Source organism: Maniola jurtina, chromosome 3, assembly GCF_905333055.1.
Source record: "Maniola jurtina chromosome 3, ilManJurt1.1, whole genome shotgun sequence".
Taxonomy (NCBI): domain Eukaryota; kingdom Metazoa; phylum Arthropoda; class Insecta; order Lepidoptera; family Nymphalidae; genus Maniola; species Maniola jurtina.
The window spans coordinates 9,899,473-9,914,527 of record NC_060031.1 but is presented as its reverse complement, the minus strand read 5'-3'; the positions used below and the strand labels follow the sequence as shown (position 1 = coordinate 9,914,527).

The 15,055-nt window shown below is 36.0% G+C and overlaps 1 protein-coding gene across 7 annotated transcripts in view; it reads right to left on the bottom strand.

Moving 5' to 3' along the window:
- LOC123880988 (Ca(2+)/calmodulin-responsive adenylate cyclase) overlaps positions 1 to 14,675 on the bottom strand; it is a 94,823-nt gene extending 80,148 nt beyond the window's left edge. For all 7 annotated transcript variants that reach the window (XM_045929464.1, XM_045929465.1, XM_045929466.1 and 4 more), the window contains exon 1: positions 14,377 to 14,675. The gene's annotated coding sequence lies outside the window, so the exon portion shown is untranslated. The remainder of the gene's footprint in view (positions 1 to 14,376) is intronic.
- Positions 14,676 to 15,055: the final 380 nt, after the last annotated feature.

The following is a 15,055-nucleotide window of genomic DNA, read 5'->3' as shown; positions in this document are numbered from 1 at the left end:
CGATACCGTTTTATATTAAAAATCTTACGTGATTATTTAATTGTGTATACGTTTTTAATTATACAATACCTACTAGCTGATACCCGTGGCTTCGTCCGCTTGGATTTAGGTTCTTTTAATAAACCCGTAGGAGCTATTGATTTTCCGGGATAAAAAGTAGCCTATGTCAGTTACCAGGATGCAAGCTATCTGTGTGCCAAATAGATCATACCGGTTACTTCTTCGGTACGGATTCATACATTTTTTAATTCCGACGGAAGTCTTTGATTTTCGGGACAAAAGTATGTCCTTTCTTCGGAAGGAATATCCTTGCATACCGATGCAAGCTATATTTGTACCAAACGTTAAAATCGGTTGAACAGATGGGCCGTGATAAACTAACAGACAGACAGACATATGCATTATTTATATTAATAGCTATGGATGAGGTCTCCATTAACCTTGTTATAAAAAAAAGGAGTCAAGAGAGATGCAAAGTCTGGTGGAAATGAATAAAAAGAAACCAACCTCCGAAGAACTTATTTAAAGCGAAAACTCGATATTTAAAGAGTTTCTGAAAAAACTGGACGGGAAACTTTTTCTAGATAAATAAACCTGAGTAACTAGATATAATATACGAGTATAGAGGTAAGTCGGGCAATATGAACTTCACTGCGCGGAACTTGGAAGATATTGCAAGTCATTTCACGTGAAGATAATTTAAAAAGTCATAAATGTGGCTAAACTAACAAAATATTTTAAAGCTATGCAAGTAATGTGGTACTTAATTAGAACAGATTGAAGGAAAATATTTATACTGACTATACATATTAGTAGGTCATATAAATGTGGAAAACTAGCGCATTCAGCTAATACTAAAATACACAAATCAACCGAAGAAGACAGCTTGCATCAAGACAAGACTTTAATTCGGCTGCCAATAAAAATACTAAATATTTGTACGTCTAGCCCAGGCATTTCAAATACCCAAGCGTTAATTAATTCCCAGATGCAGTCAGTACACGCGTAAATACATGTCCAATGCTAAGTTTATAAATACCTCGCAAATAAGTAATAACATCCCACCCTCTTCTCGGCGGAATTAGAAACACCTGCATCAGATACCAAGTTCTTAAATATCTCTCTATAAATAATATTCATTCTGTGTTAAATTTTTCTCTCTACATTCGTGTTGTTGCTCTAATAAAGCTATCAACAGAACTGATAAATTGAATCGCTTAACTAGTGAGTCAACGAAGCCTTTTCGTCGGAAGTCTTCAGAAACAGCTCCGATTTTGATGTTTTTTTTATACATTTTTGTCTTTTAATAATATTTAAAATCAGAAACGTCTTGAAGCAAGGAAATAATTTTTAATATTTTTTAAACCATATATTGTATGATATTTATACCTGACGTCCAGTAAAACGTTACTTTCAATATAATAAAATATTATTTAGTACATTAGAAATGTCTTTTTTGACTGATTCATCACTATTGAAGGAAAGATTGTGAAATTCGATCTTTTATGTCGAGAGCATCCACTGAAATAAGTATCTTAACAGAGCTCTCTCCGTCACTTACTCCATACAATCGTAGTTCCCATTTCATTTGAATATTAAGCAACCAAAGTCCATGAAATTTTGCAGACATAGTCTAGAAACTAATATCTGTGTCTGTGGTGTTTTAGATTTTTCTAAAAATATGTAGTTTTAAAATTACAGGGGCTCAAAGATTTGTATTTTTCTTTAAAAAAAGGCCCAACTTTGTGCTCGTTTTTCTAGACAACGAAGCAATTTAATGAAATTTGGAAAAACCACAGACCTAGAAAATTTAATGAATATTATGTAGTAAAAAAATTATCGTTATATATTTTATATTGTTATAATTATGTGGGAACTACGAAAACCAGAAATTACACCCAGAAATCTTGAAAATTTCGTGCTGTCTCGATTTGTGCAAGCGGGGTGGTGAAGTGCGGGGGACGACACGTGAAACTGACAGAAACTGACATTCTAAACACACGGGCCACATTTAGACTGCACCCAACTCCAAACTTGTCGATAGGTCTAACTAAATACACTGGTACATTTCAACTTGCGTTAGACGTATGCGTTACCTACTCAGACGTTGCCTGTAGATAAAAATATGTCTCATGTTTGCTGGCAATAGCGCATGCATCAAACCCTGCAAGTTGCAACTCTCTTGCAACCTATTCCTCACGCAATACGCACAGCTTTAATATTATAATTTTTGACAATGTATACTATATGTAATGCCATATCACAGGTCACTCTCTGATTTATTGCTAACAATTTACTTCCAAATGCAAAGAAATCTAAGTGTGTTGAATTCACACTGCCCAATACCAGGACCTTAAATGACATAAATTCATTGATAAATAATCATATGTTGAAAATAAAGGAGAACCCTGTGTTTCTCGGTATAATGTTAGATGCAAAGCTTCTATGGAACACCCACATATCAACACTTGATGGTAAACTCAGCTCTGCTGCTTACACTGTTAGAAAAATTCGACAGGTACTGACGTGGAAACTGCAAAAATTGTATATTTTGCTTATTTTCACTGTATTATGTCTTACGGACTCTTGCTATGAGATAAAGCGGTAGATATTGAGAAAAAAATGTATTACAGAAAAGGACAGGACGTGCAATTTATAATTTAAAACCGCGCGCTGCCATACAATAAAAATATAAGGAAATAAGTACCTTATCTATTATCTTATAGTAGCTTCTAAATATATTTACAACTAGCTAATGCCCGCAGCTTCGCTCGCGTGGATTTAGGTTTTTAAAAATCCCGATCCTTTCATTTCCCAGAGCAAAAGTTGCCTCTCCGTAATAGCCCGTCCCCGGGATGCAACTTGTTTCTGTATCACGTAAGAATATTTAAACGGATGATCCTTTTCAAATCCCGAGGGATCACCAGGATTTAGGAATGCAATTTCTTACAGCATCAGGGTTGAGGTCAACGACAAAGTGTTTACTTGGTATAGATACCTTCAATATCAATTAATAATCGACACTTTTTAAATCCCATTAGCTTTAGTAGTCAGGTCCCCTGCAACATCAGGGTTGAGGAGTTGGAATCCAAATTTTTTATTGAACAATGTCGCAAACTTTCTTTATCGATTAAAAAAACTACCCAAAATTACGCAGTTAGGTTACCTGCCAAATTTCATGGTTTTGAGTCAACGGGAAGTACCCTAGAGGTTTTCTTGACACACACGACAGACAGAGAGATAGACAACAAAGTGATCCTATAAGAGTTCCGTTTTTCATTTTGAGGTACGAAACCCTAGAAAACGTAGGATCGGCATTCCGAACCAGTGGTAAATTTTTCTGACCATCCAAAAACACTTTGAAGTTTACCTAAAAGTTTACAGGAATAAAAATTTATCATTGTATTCCATTCCATTTCATTCTATTCCATTCTGTTCAAATAATAATAATAATAATAAATATTTTATTTACCAGATTGTGGGTACATAACAAGTTAACAATGAATCAGTATAGTCCCTACACAATCGACTGTCACCGACAGTGTGCAAATATTTAAGTTGAAGTTAAAATTAACATTTACAATCAAATCAAAGATAAATAGATAATAAAAATATTTGTCACCGAAACAATAATTTACGATACATCAACCAATATCAATTTAACTGATGACAATCTGACTATTACCAAAGTGAACGACTACTATAATATCTATTATATACGACTAACATAATATGTATTATAAATTGTGTGCCGTTTGCATTCTCACTAGGTTCTCATTAAGTTTGTTTTATTTGGTTAAACTTTCTGGCATTTATATTGTTATGACGTTTAGTTGGCAAATAGACTCTTTATTGGCTGAAACTCTAAAATTCAGCCAATCACAACAAAGAAAATATTGTAATAATGATTGATGCAGCTTTCTGTAATTGAAAACAAAATATTTGACATTAACTTGAATGTGACAGTGTTTTCCGAATAGGGTTGCCAGAGGCCCCGTATTTTACTGGTTACCCCGTATTTCAGGATACAGAAACCTGTAATTATGAATATAAAATACGGGGCAAATAAAACTAAATATTTTTAGGGTTCCGTAACTCAAAAGCAAAAAAGAACTCTTATAGGATCACTTCGTTGTCTGTCAGTCTGTCAGTCTTTCCGTCTGTCCGTCTGTCCATTTGTCCTTCTATCCGTCTGTCATGTGTTCATGAACAAATATTAGTATTTTCAATTTTCAAAGTAAGATAACTACATATATCAAGTGGGTTATCATATGAAAGGGCTTTACCTGTTCATTCTAAGACAGATTTTTATTTATTTTTATGCATATTTTTTTAATGCATAACAGTTTTTGATTTCTCGAGTAAAATGTCGGAAAAAATACCCGAATACGGAACCCTCGGTGCGTGGGTCTGACTCGCACTTGGCCGGTTTTTTACAAATTCAGCAGGAGCTGGCTGGCGAAATCCAACACTGACGTTATGTCCAGTAGAAAGAATATTTTCCTTTTGCGGCAATGCGTAGCCGAAACCCACTCGATATTGATCATGGTCGTAGCCAAGGCGGCGGGGCTTGGTTTGAGGATGTAAGCCTTTTTTTATACAAGTTAGCCCGTGACTTTAATCTTTTCTAGTGGTAAGTGATGATGCAGTCTAATTTCTTGGCCGTTAGGGCCATACTAACCATATAACTAGCCATGACCGAAGCCTCCCACCAGACCAGAAATTTCGAAATGGCGACTGCGCCTGGGAAGCCGTCAAAAACCTAAGCCTAAAATAATACTTACACTATTTCTTGCATTTGCTTGCCAATTTTTTTTTGGAAATATATCAAACATTTCGCGCTCACTTCACTCGCGCTTTGAATTTCTATTACTTGGTGTAAACCCCGCAATTTCGTTTGCATGAATTTAGATTTTTAAAAATTCCGTGGGGGATTTTCCGGGCTAAAAAGCCGCCTAAAAAAATGTCTGGGATGCAAGTTACCTCTGAATAGTAAGTACCAAAATTTTGGTAAAGAAGATGGGCCGTGAAAGGGTAACAAATAGATAGGCAAATAGATATACTGTCGTATTCGTAATATTAGTATGGATAGGAAGCTTTAAAAATAAAATCTTGCTATGGCTACACTCGTTTCCCTTTCACTTTAATTTTTTCTGTATTGAACCAAAAACACTTACGCTCACTGCGCTCGCGCTTTTTTATTGTTGTACTTTATCTCACTGTCAAATTGAAAGGCGAAATTCCACTAACCAGGTAATTAGCCCATAAAGTTGAGCGAATGTTTTTTTCCTCATGACAGGATTCAGTTCCGGCCCTAATAAAACCTCTCCCGCAATCGATTCCTGGCTACGGCCATAGTATTGATACTGTGAAGGTGGAATTACAAATTAAATGTAATTTTAAGTTGAAATGAGAAGATTTTATGCATGAAATGTATAACATTTTGCTTTACAACACTAAGAGTTTTTAAAAGCTATTTAAATAAATAAATCTTTTATTTAAAACCACATTGCAAACACAGTTCACCAATCAAGATACGGCAACATACAGAGAAAAAATACAAAACTTATAAATAAACTGAAATATCTAAATAGGCTTTCCATGCATTTCAGAGAGAACCACCGCCTATATATATATGCTTCAAATACTTCAAAATTTCAAATTTCTTCAAATCTAAACCCCGTATTTTTGATGGTGGTAGCCTGTAAATCAAAAAGAGCCAGGTGGCAACCCTACTTCGACCTAGACAGAATGAAAAATTGTTTTCATTACTCGGTATGCCTACTGCCATAGTGTGACAGAAAGTGTGACGGTAGTTGTGACCTCTGATTGGCCGACTCTCTTTCACTATTTGCTAAAATTGATGATTGCAACAACAATTTTTTCTTTTTTGTAATCGAAAACAGAACACGGACGTCAAACAGGTTGACTAATTGCAATCATTTCTGACCGGCTAACATTGTTCCGCTAGTGGCTCAAACTCACTGTCGCAGCAAGAACATGGTAAATTCAGCCAATCACAGCAATTTGAAATTTGGTTATCACAAATGTACCGATCTAGGAACCGAGAATGCACGAACCAGGGCAGATAGAGATGAGAACAATAATATCATACGTAGGAAATCGACGGGGGATCGTTGGCAAGGATAGCCTTAAAGTATTTTACAAAAGGGGTTTCAACGGGCGCAGGAGCCTTGTTTTTAGTATAGTGGCAGAATGCCAACCACTAACAATGCTTTCCGTTTAGGTATAGCATGGTAGCATAGTATAGTTATAAAATCATTTTTTCTGTTTATCATAATTCATAATATCTACTCAGAATTTAATAAATCATATCGAGTACAAGTTAGAAATGCATATTATCTAGATGGCATTTTCACAGTTTGATTCCCATTTAATTCCCTAATACATATAAGACAAAATAAGAAAGAAAGAACTTCAAAGAAACGAGTCAAACATGAAATACTTACCTATCTGAATAAAAACATAAATTATGACATTACAGATGTAAGTAATATACTCGTAGCTAACCAAAGTGTTTATGTTTTCATTCTTCGTCTCCGTCAACAATTTTCAACTTCATCTCACGTAGAAGCTCTTTTCACTTCATTTCTAGAACTCTTCACAAATTACATAAGCGTTTCACTACATAACTCGAGCAGATACCTGTCAAACTTGTACAATTTATTATTTCTACTTACTTCAGCGTAATTCTAGTACCTTCGTGTACACGCTCCGTCTTACCTGGCGCTTTAAAACTGCACAAGCAAGACCGAGAACTGCGCAGTCCAATCTTTAGCAGCTTTTGGAACTGCGCGGGATACCGTCGGGATTTGCCGTCCACACGCACGCAATTAACGCGCTAATTTTGCAGGTAAGCTCTCAGGGAAGACGGAGCGTGTAGTCGGAGCTTTATAAGTAGTTTTGATTTTTCCCTAGTACGCTCCCCAGGGCTACGAGTAAGTTTGTATGGAGAGTTTGTTTGTAAGGTTTCTTGAAAATTTGAACTTAAAAACTACACATATTTTCGGCAAGTGGCAACCTGGGAAACCACAGTCAGATATTATTACAACACCTTAACACAGATATTTTGTTTCTAGAACGCATCTACAAAATTTTATTGAGTTTGATCGGTTAATATTCAAATGAGAACCGAAGTTTACGATTGTTTGGAGGGCGTACGAACAACCAGTGTATGCAACTCAAATCTTGTTGTTAGTATAAGCAGTGGTGACGTAAAATCAAGGAAAAATAGGCCTACTTTAGGGCTACCTACTTAAATGTATTAACATTTGACGTTTGCCAGTGACGTCGAAGCCTCGATGTTTATAAGAAGTTGCCTACTGTCGTGAAAGCACTGTCGTGAGAGCTGTGGTAAAAGCTTGACAAGCTACGGAGTGAAGTAACTGCCGATGATCTTCAACGCATAGTATTAAGTGTAACGAAAAAAATATTAAGTAGGTAAGTTGTTAATTTAATTATTTAAAACAATTAAGTAAAGTAAGTATTAAACAGTTCTGTAAATTATTTTCAGTACACAATATTGAAAACTAATTTTAAAAGTGACTACATACATAATTGTGCAACTTTTTTTAATTAAGTTAAGACACAAAATGATTCATAAATTATTATTGATACTTAATTTATCTAAATTGCCGAAAAAATAGAGCAAGGACGCGATTGTTACCAAAACAAGTGAAATACGCTGTACCAAGTAGGTATAGGTACTAAAAACTGCTTGATAACTTGATTGAGAAATGACAAAAACTCTTTTTGTTTCTTGATTAAACATACATATATTAAGTAACTAAAGTGTCTACTGAGAATATGCACCGACGCGACGCGACGGCCGAACATGTAGGTTAATTACCATATTGCTTTATATGAATTTTTAATTGTCTCTAAAATTGGGTCTTTAATAAATTAAATTAACTCACGTAGGTAATAAAAGGGAAATGTATCGGCTGTATAGGTGCCCTACATTAAACTTATCGAAGTGTTACAGAAACACAAATGAGCCAGAAAATTTCGTTAACGGAACGATTAGTGAGGCATCCGAAAGTCATCAAAAGGCACTAACAAAAGTAGAACATCTGCTAAAAATCGTCTGAGAGCTCGTACGAAATTTTAAGGGGCAGCTTGAATAAAAACTGAAAGTTTATAAGGTTCTTCATTTTCCTGTGTATGGTGGACTGGAGATCTGCCAATCAAACAGGGATGGGTTCGCGAATCTATCTATTAGTTTATTAGTTATCTGCGCAACAAGAGAGTAAAGTTGTAAAAGCGCATGCCGAGTTTGAATCGGGAAGTGTTATATAATTATAAAACTTTCCACTTTATGATCGTGGTGTTGTTTTAGCTGAAAGTAAGTCAAAAACACACAAATTACTCAAAAATTCAAAAGTTTATTTTAACTAAGTAATAAATAACCATAGTAAAAATATGGCATATAATAAAGTAACGCTGAAAACCCCTTAATAACGCTGAAAACGAATACTAACTTTCAGCTATGTTATCGAAAGTCCTCACTCTTCACCCAGGATCTCGGGCCATTCAAAACTATCGCAAATGAGAGAATTACTTTAGAAGTTGAGTTGGTAACTAACAACTAAGTACCTGCTATTGAAACGAAAGGATCGATTAATCAATACGTCTGAAGTCGGGATCAAAGCGAATCGGAAGTTACGAGCTAATTAAAGGAAAGAAAACAAAAACACAAAGGCATTTCCACTATACACTTTAGAACTTAATGTTAGACCTACATGACCAGGATCTGGAACAAAGACACAAAGTAATTAAAGGAAAAGGCTAGAAGTGCTCCTAGTACTTTCTAATAAATAAATAAATAATTAGCTCATTGTTAGCCTTTACATTAATATATTTAAGTTTTAAACACAACACTGGCCCTGGCCGTGGTGTGAGAGGAAAATCTTATCTATAAAAATTAATAACTATTAGTCAGTCGGTCTGTTCGATAGATGCGTTCGCGTATCATTCATACGATCGAGTTCTAACTTTGAACATTTATTTTTGCTACTTGCGTGAAGATTTCTGTTATACATAGTACCATCGACAAGTGTAAATTAAAAATTTATAACACCCCCGACGATCCAAAGTATCTGAGTTTTCCAAAACATCATTTTCAATTAATAAATAATTATGTATTTAGGCAACGTCCATCTTGACAGCTTGACATTTGTCTATTGACATAATATTATGAACCTAACGGTTATCTAACCTTCTTTTCTACAAGAAAACTAGAAAAGAGCTGATAACTCTTAAACGGCTGAACCAATTTTTTTAGATTAAAGCTAAGAACACTCTCGATCAAGCCACCTTTCAAACAAAAAAAAACTAAATTAAAATCGGTTCATTCGTTTAGGCGCTACGATGCCACAGACAGATACACAGATACACAGATACACAGATACACAGACACACAGATACACAGATACACACGTCAAACTTATAACACCCCTCTTTTTGGGTCGGGGGTTAAAAAAAGGCAATGGTGGCACGCGAGTCGTTTAAACGCATGCCGGGCATTAGTCAGTATTTTTAAACGATTTCCAAAAAGGACGAGGCAATAGTCTTATTCGCGATAAGTATTCTATTATAAAAAATTCTTTTCTAAAAACCGACTTCCAAAGCCACTAAAAAGTTTATTTTAAAATCTTTACTTTGTAGTGGCGTTGGAAGTCGGTTTGTTGAAAACATTTTTTTATGCCTAATAAGAAGAAGATGCCTAGAAGTACTTACTCGCGAATAAGGCTGTTATTATTAGTTGGGGAATGTTTAAGGAAAATTAATTCAATATAATAGGTAATAATATGTAGGTAATATTTTTTATCGGACATCGGTAAATCATTTAAAGTTTGTTTTAGTAGAATATTACCGGATGCGTCATATTTATTCATCACTGGCAGAGTGAACTACCACTGGTGTCACAGACAAGGCACTTAAGTGAGTCCAACCTCCTAAAGCCCTCCTAAAACACTTAATCCGTGTGTGACCGCAAAGCATTAGTTACAGGGAAACCTTACAAATTCGCCCAAAATTGTTAAATAATTCGTTGGCCTCAAGGTAAGCAAGTTACATACGATGGTAACTTGATATTGTAAACATTTTAGATGGTTTAGTGTGTTTAGACTTTAGAGATAAAGTTCTTCAAATAAGTGGAAAGTGGAAACTAACTTTTCGAGTTACGTTACACTGCTGCTCTAATGGTATAAGTCACAGGGAAGTCAAGGTTTAATGTACTTTAAAATTATATCGGTGAAGTTCAAGTCGGATTCGGCCACGAGCGGTTCCGTACCGTGGCCCAAGAAATAACGACGAGAAATAACGATTTGCCCGACTACGGCAAATCCAAAAGAAAGGGTTATGATTTTAGCAGTATATATGTACAATATGTAGGTTTGTATTTATTATACCACCGTAGCGCCTAAACTACTGAGCAGATTTTGATAAATGAGGTGTCAATCGATTCGTTAGTATGGTTCAGGTGACATAGGCTACATGTTATACAAAAAAAAATCGACCTGACGGATGTTACAATTTTTTTTACTATCGTATCGAGTGCGATGTCAAAAAGACGAAAAAATTCTAAGTTTAAACGAAGCCAAATAAATTATGATTGAACTTCACGTACAGGTAAGTTCGTTTAATCATCAAATATAGTAGCTACGATGTTAAACTACACGAACGACAGAAAAACAATTTTATCCTATATCCATCGCTATCTATAGGCAGTTCGCGGGTAGTAGAAGGATTTAAGTGCTGTTTTAGACTTTATTATTATTTAGAATTATAATAGAAATACACATTCTGTGAAACTTAACATTTATACCTATAAAGGTTTTCGAGATACAGCTAGCGGACAGACAGACGGACGCCGGACGGACAGACAGAATGACAGCGAAGGTTTAGGGTTCCGTTGGCACCCTTCGGGTACGGACCCCTAAAACGTGCTGTAGTAGGTAATGGGCACGGATCACCGGGACACGATAGTTTCCATCGATAGTTACGGCTCTCACAAAACTCGTTTTGGTACCTACTTAATTACTTTTCCAAAACACTACAATCTACCCGTGTCATAGTTAGAAGATTCCACGAGTTCCACGATGGTACCTACCACGATTGCAATCTGCGGTCTGACATCATCTCGAGCAACGGGCAATGACTTCACCATCCGATGCGTTACGCTCCTTACTGCAATTATACTATGACATACCTACCTACTGATAACATAATAAATGTAGAAATACTATTACTGTCGTACATTATATTGACTAACTATGTAGATCCTAAGGACCGGACTTTCCAAAATGAACCGCCCCATCACCTTCATATTGGGGGTATTATTCTGATAATTGCTTAAAATAAAATTCTATAATTTCAAGAATATTCGGATACAATGCTTACATTACATACAATTAATTACTTAATATTTAATTACTTACATAACATTATATTTTGTTACCTATGCCCACACTACGACTGACTACTCTCAATAAAATCAATTTTATACTTCCTCGAAATGTGAATTACCTACCTACTCGATTGCGGACATAGTGCATCAATCTTACAATCTCAATTCTTGTGATCGGCTGAATTTATGGTGTTCTTGTTGCAACAATGCATTGCAGCCAATAGTGAGCGAGCGTCAACCAATCTGTCATTCAAATTCAAATCCATACTTCCATACCAATCCATACTAATATTATAAATGCGAAAGTGTGTCTGTCTGTCTGTCTGCTACGTTTTCACGGCCCAACCACTGAACCGATCTTAATGAAATTTGGTACAGACTTGGGATACATCCCGGGGAAGGACATAGGCTACTTTTTATCCCGGAAAATCAAAGATATCCTACGGGATTTAAAAAACCGAAATCCACGCGGGCGTAGCCGCGGGTATCCTCTAGTATTATTATAAATGCGAAAGTGTGTCTGTCCGTCTGCTACCTTTTCACGGCCCAACAGTTTAACCGGTTCTGACGAAATTTGGTACAGGGTTAGCTTATATCCCGGGGACGGACATAGGCTATTATTAATCCCGGAAAATCAGAGTTCCCACGGGATTCCCAAAAACCCATCCGCTTAACCGATTTGTATGAAATTTGGTACCGAGGTAGCTTGCGTCCCTGTAATTGACATAGGCAACTTTTTATCCCAGAAAATCAAACAGTTCCCACGGGATCTTTAAAAACCTAAATCCAGAGGACGAAGTCGCGGGCATCCTCTAGTTCAAAATATTTTCATTTAACCACATTTTACTACATGTCATAGACTTTGTGATTCTACTGCAATCGAGCCCCAAGATCACTAACGATATGGCGTGACTCCTGATAATATTGATAGTGTAGATTGTAGAACCCCCTTTGCGATCATCGCAACTGCTGTTTTTATGGTAACTAAACTCGCTCAAAGTATTGTTCTTTTTAACCATGGAAGATATAGTTATTTTGACAGGAATCGTTATTATAGAACCACTTAATGATTAGTTTAAACATTTTTCAGAAATGCCGGACTTGCGCACCGAGTGTTCCGTAGGTACCTTGAAAGGACACGCGTATTTACTTAATTATTTTGTTGCTTGGATAATAATAATCTCTTAATGCAAAAGTATGTATATTTATATTTTTATGTGATATCAGTATCTTCTTGCCCATAAATCTAGGGCAACAGGAAGCAGCCTGTGTCAAGTGTCAAAATACATAGTTTGCGCTGTGGTTTGCGTCCCGAATTTTTGATGGCCGTTGGCTTGTAACATGATATCTTCACGTGTTCTGGAGAAAAGATGTCTCGAAGGGCATGGACGACCAAGTTATCCTATAAGTACCTAATCCTTTTTACCTTTTGAGGTACGAGACCCCAAAAATGTGACATATTTACAATGGAATTTGTAAGGTAATATGCGCGCAGTATACAAGTTTCCATTACGCAGTAAAATTGTACTGTTTTAATTTAGCTGCACGGATGTGGCTCTCATATTAGTGAAAACGTAGACCTGGCTCCTTCAATACGTAATGAAGTAGGTAACTTACAATTAAGTATGTATTATGATAAAAATAAAAACCTCGATAATATAAACAAACCCGAAAAGGGTTGACTACGTAGTTAATAGATGTTTGTCCTAAAATTAAAGTAAAAGAACTGCGTCTTTCAGACTTTAGTCAACTTCGATCTTTTGCTACTGTTTAGCATTTTATTGAAAGGTGCGGAACTCACTGCGTGGGGAGGACACTGGAAGGCTTTTTCCTAGAGATTTCAGAATGCAGCGGTCGCCGTTGCTAAGTGATTAGGCATGTTTATTTATTTATTTATTTGTACCAGAAAGTTGTAACAATATAAATAAAAGGAAAGAAAAAGTGGACAGGGAAGCACTTATCTCTATAAGAGATCTCTACCAGTGACCCTTGGCAGTGCGAGAGGTTGTAAATGGAGTAGAACATGTTATACTAAGTACATGTAAAATGTACATAGCGTAGGTATGTCCGAGCCTAGAAGATCTTAATTCTCAATTTTCTGAGCATTCACTACAATAAAATTGCTTTATATAACTTTAATAAGAATAAAATTGGCATTTCTCTCCGTTTCACGTAACGGTACCGAATACCGATATACCTATCCTAGATTTAAGATTAAGCCGGCTGCTGGAGAAACCGCAGGTAAGCTGCACACGTTAGCAAACTATAACTTACAAAGTTAGAAAGATTACTTATTCACCATACCTAGGTAGATACTTGTGTAAACCTAATATTATTAGTTCAATGTATAAACCTAATTACTTGCATTTAATAACAAGTGTAAATTAAAAATTTATAACGCCCCCGACAAGTGAAAATTACAGTAACGAGAAAAGAGCTGATAACTTTCAAACGGCTGAACCGATTTTCTTGAATTATAGCTAAGAACACTCTCGATCAAGTCACCTTTCAAACAAAAAAATCTAAATTAAAATCGGTTCATTACTTTGGGAGCTACGATGCCACAGACAGATACACAGGTACACACGTCAAACTTATAACACCCCTCTTTTAGGGACGGGGGTTAAAAATTAAAGGCAGAACAGAACTACAAAGCCCCTATCAATTTGAAAAATAAACCTGTTTTATTTGTAAACTTTTTGCTATTATAATTGTTATTCATGAGAAGTTTACAAGGACAAACAAATAAGCAGCCGCGCTTTTGTAGGTAACCGGATTCAATAACATTGTGTATTTCTTACCTACTTTGTAGGCAAGACATCTTACCTAAGGGAAGAAACTACATCATCCGACCATACTCATCTTACATTACTTAGTGCAACCCAACAAGACGATTAGGGCAATTTTGGCCTTATAGAATAAAAAATAACCATACCTAGTCTTACCTCTTTATGAACTCTTGGAGGGCGACGTCCCTCCAACACGGCGACGGATCGGGCGCCGCGCTCTCAACATAAACACACCACAAGCTTTAATCGAGATCGGTTTATAGAACTTGTGAATATTGACAAAAGAGAAGCACCTCACCACCACTAAGTTTAACCACTGAAATCCAATTCGTATGTTTGTTTTTATTCAAAATCTGGTATAATATTAGCGCGCATGTCACATGAATTCAAATATGACTCAAAGTTTTGTCGAAGCATCTCAGATGGCCGCCGCTCGATGACTGGCGGCCGGGCCAGCGGCGCGGCGGGGCGGGTCAGTGTTTCCACTTACGATTCAGTTTTTACCCTAGTTTGCATACCAATCCGCCTTAAATTACATCATTTCATGTTTAAGATCATATTTTCACGATCGAGAGTCTTATGAAGGTTTTTTTGGTCATCATTTCGTTACATTTTACAAATGTAACAAGTTTCTAGAATGAGACTTCATAAATCAATGATTAAAACCTAGTTAATTTAATGATGCCTGCAAAATTACGCTAATATATTCAATGATGTAGGTAGAATGAAAAACTTTGCCCTGCCTTTTTTTAGGTTTTTCGAACCTATCCACTCTGATTAACCCAAAAATCCAAACTAAAATAATACCATGGAACTGTCGCCTGAAGTTGGATTT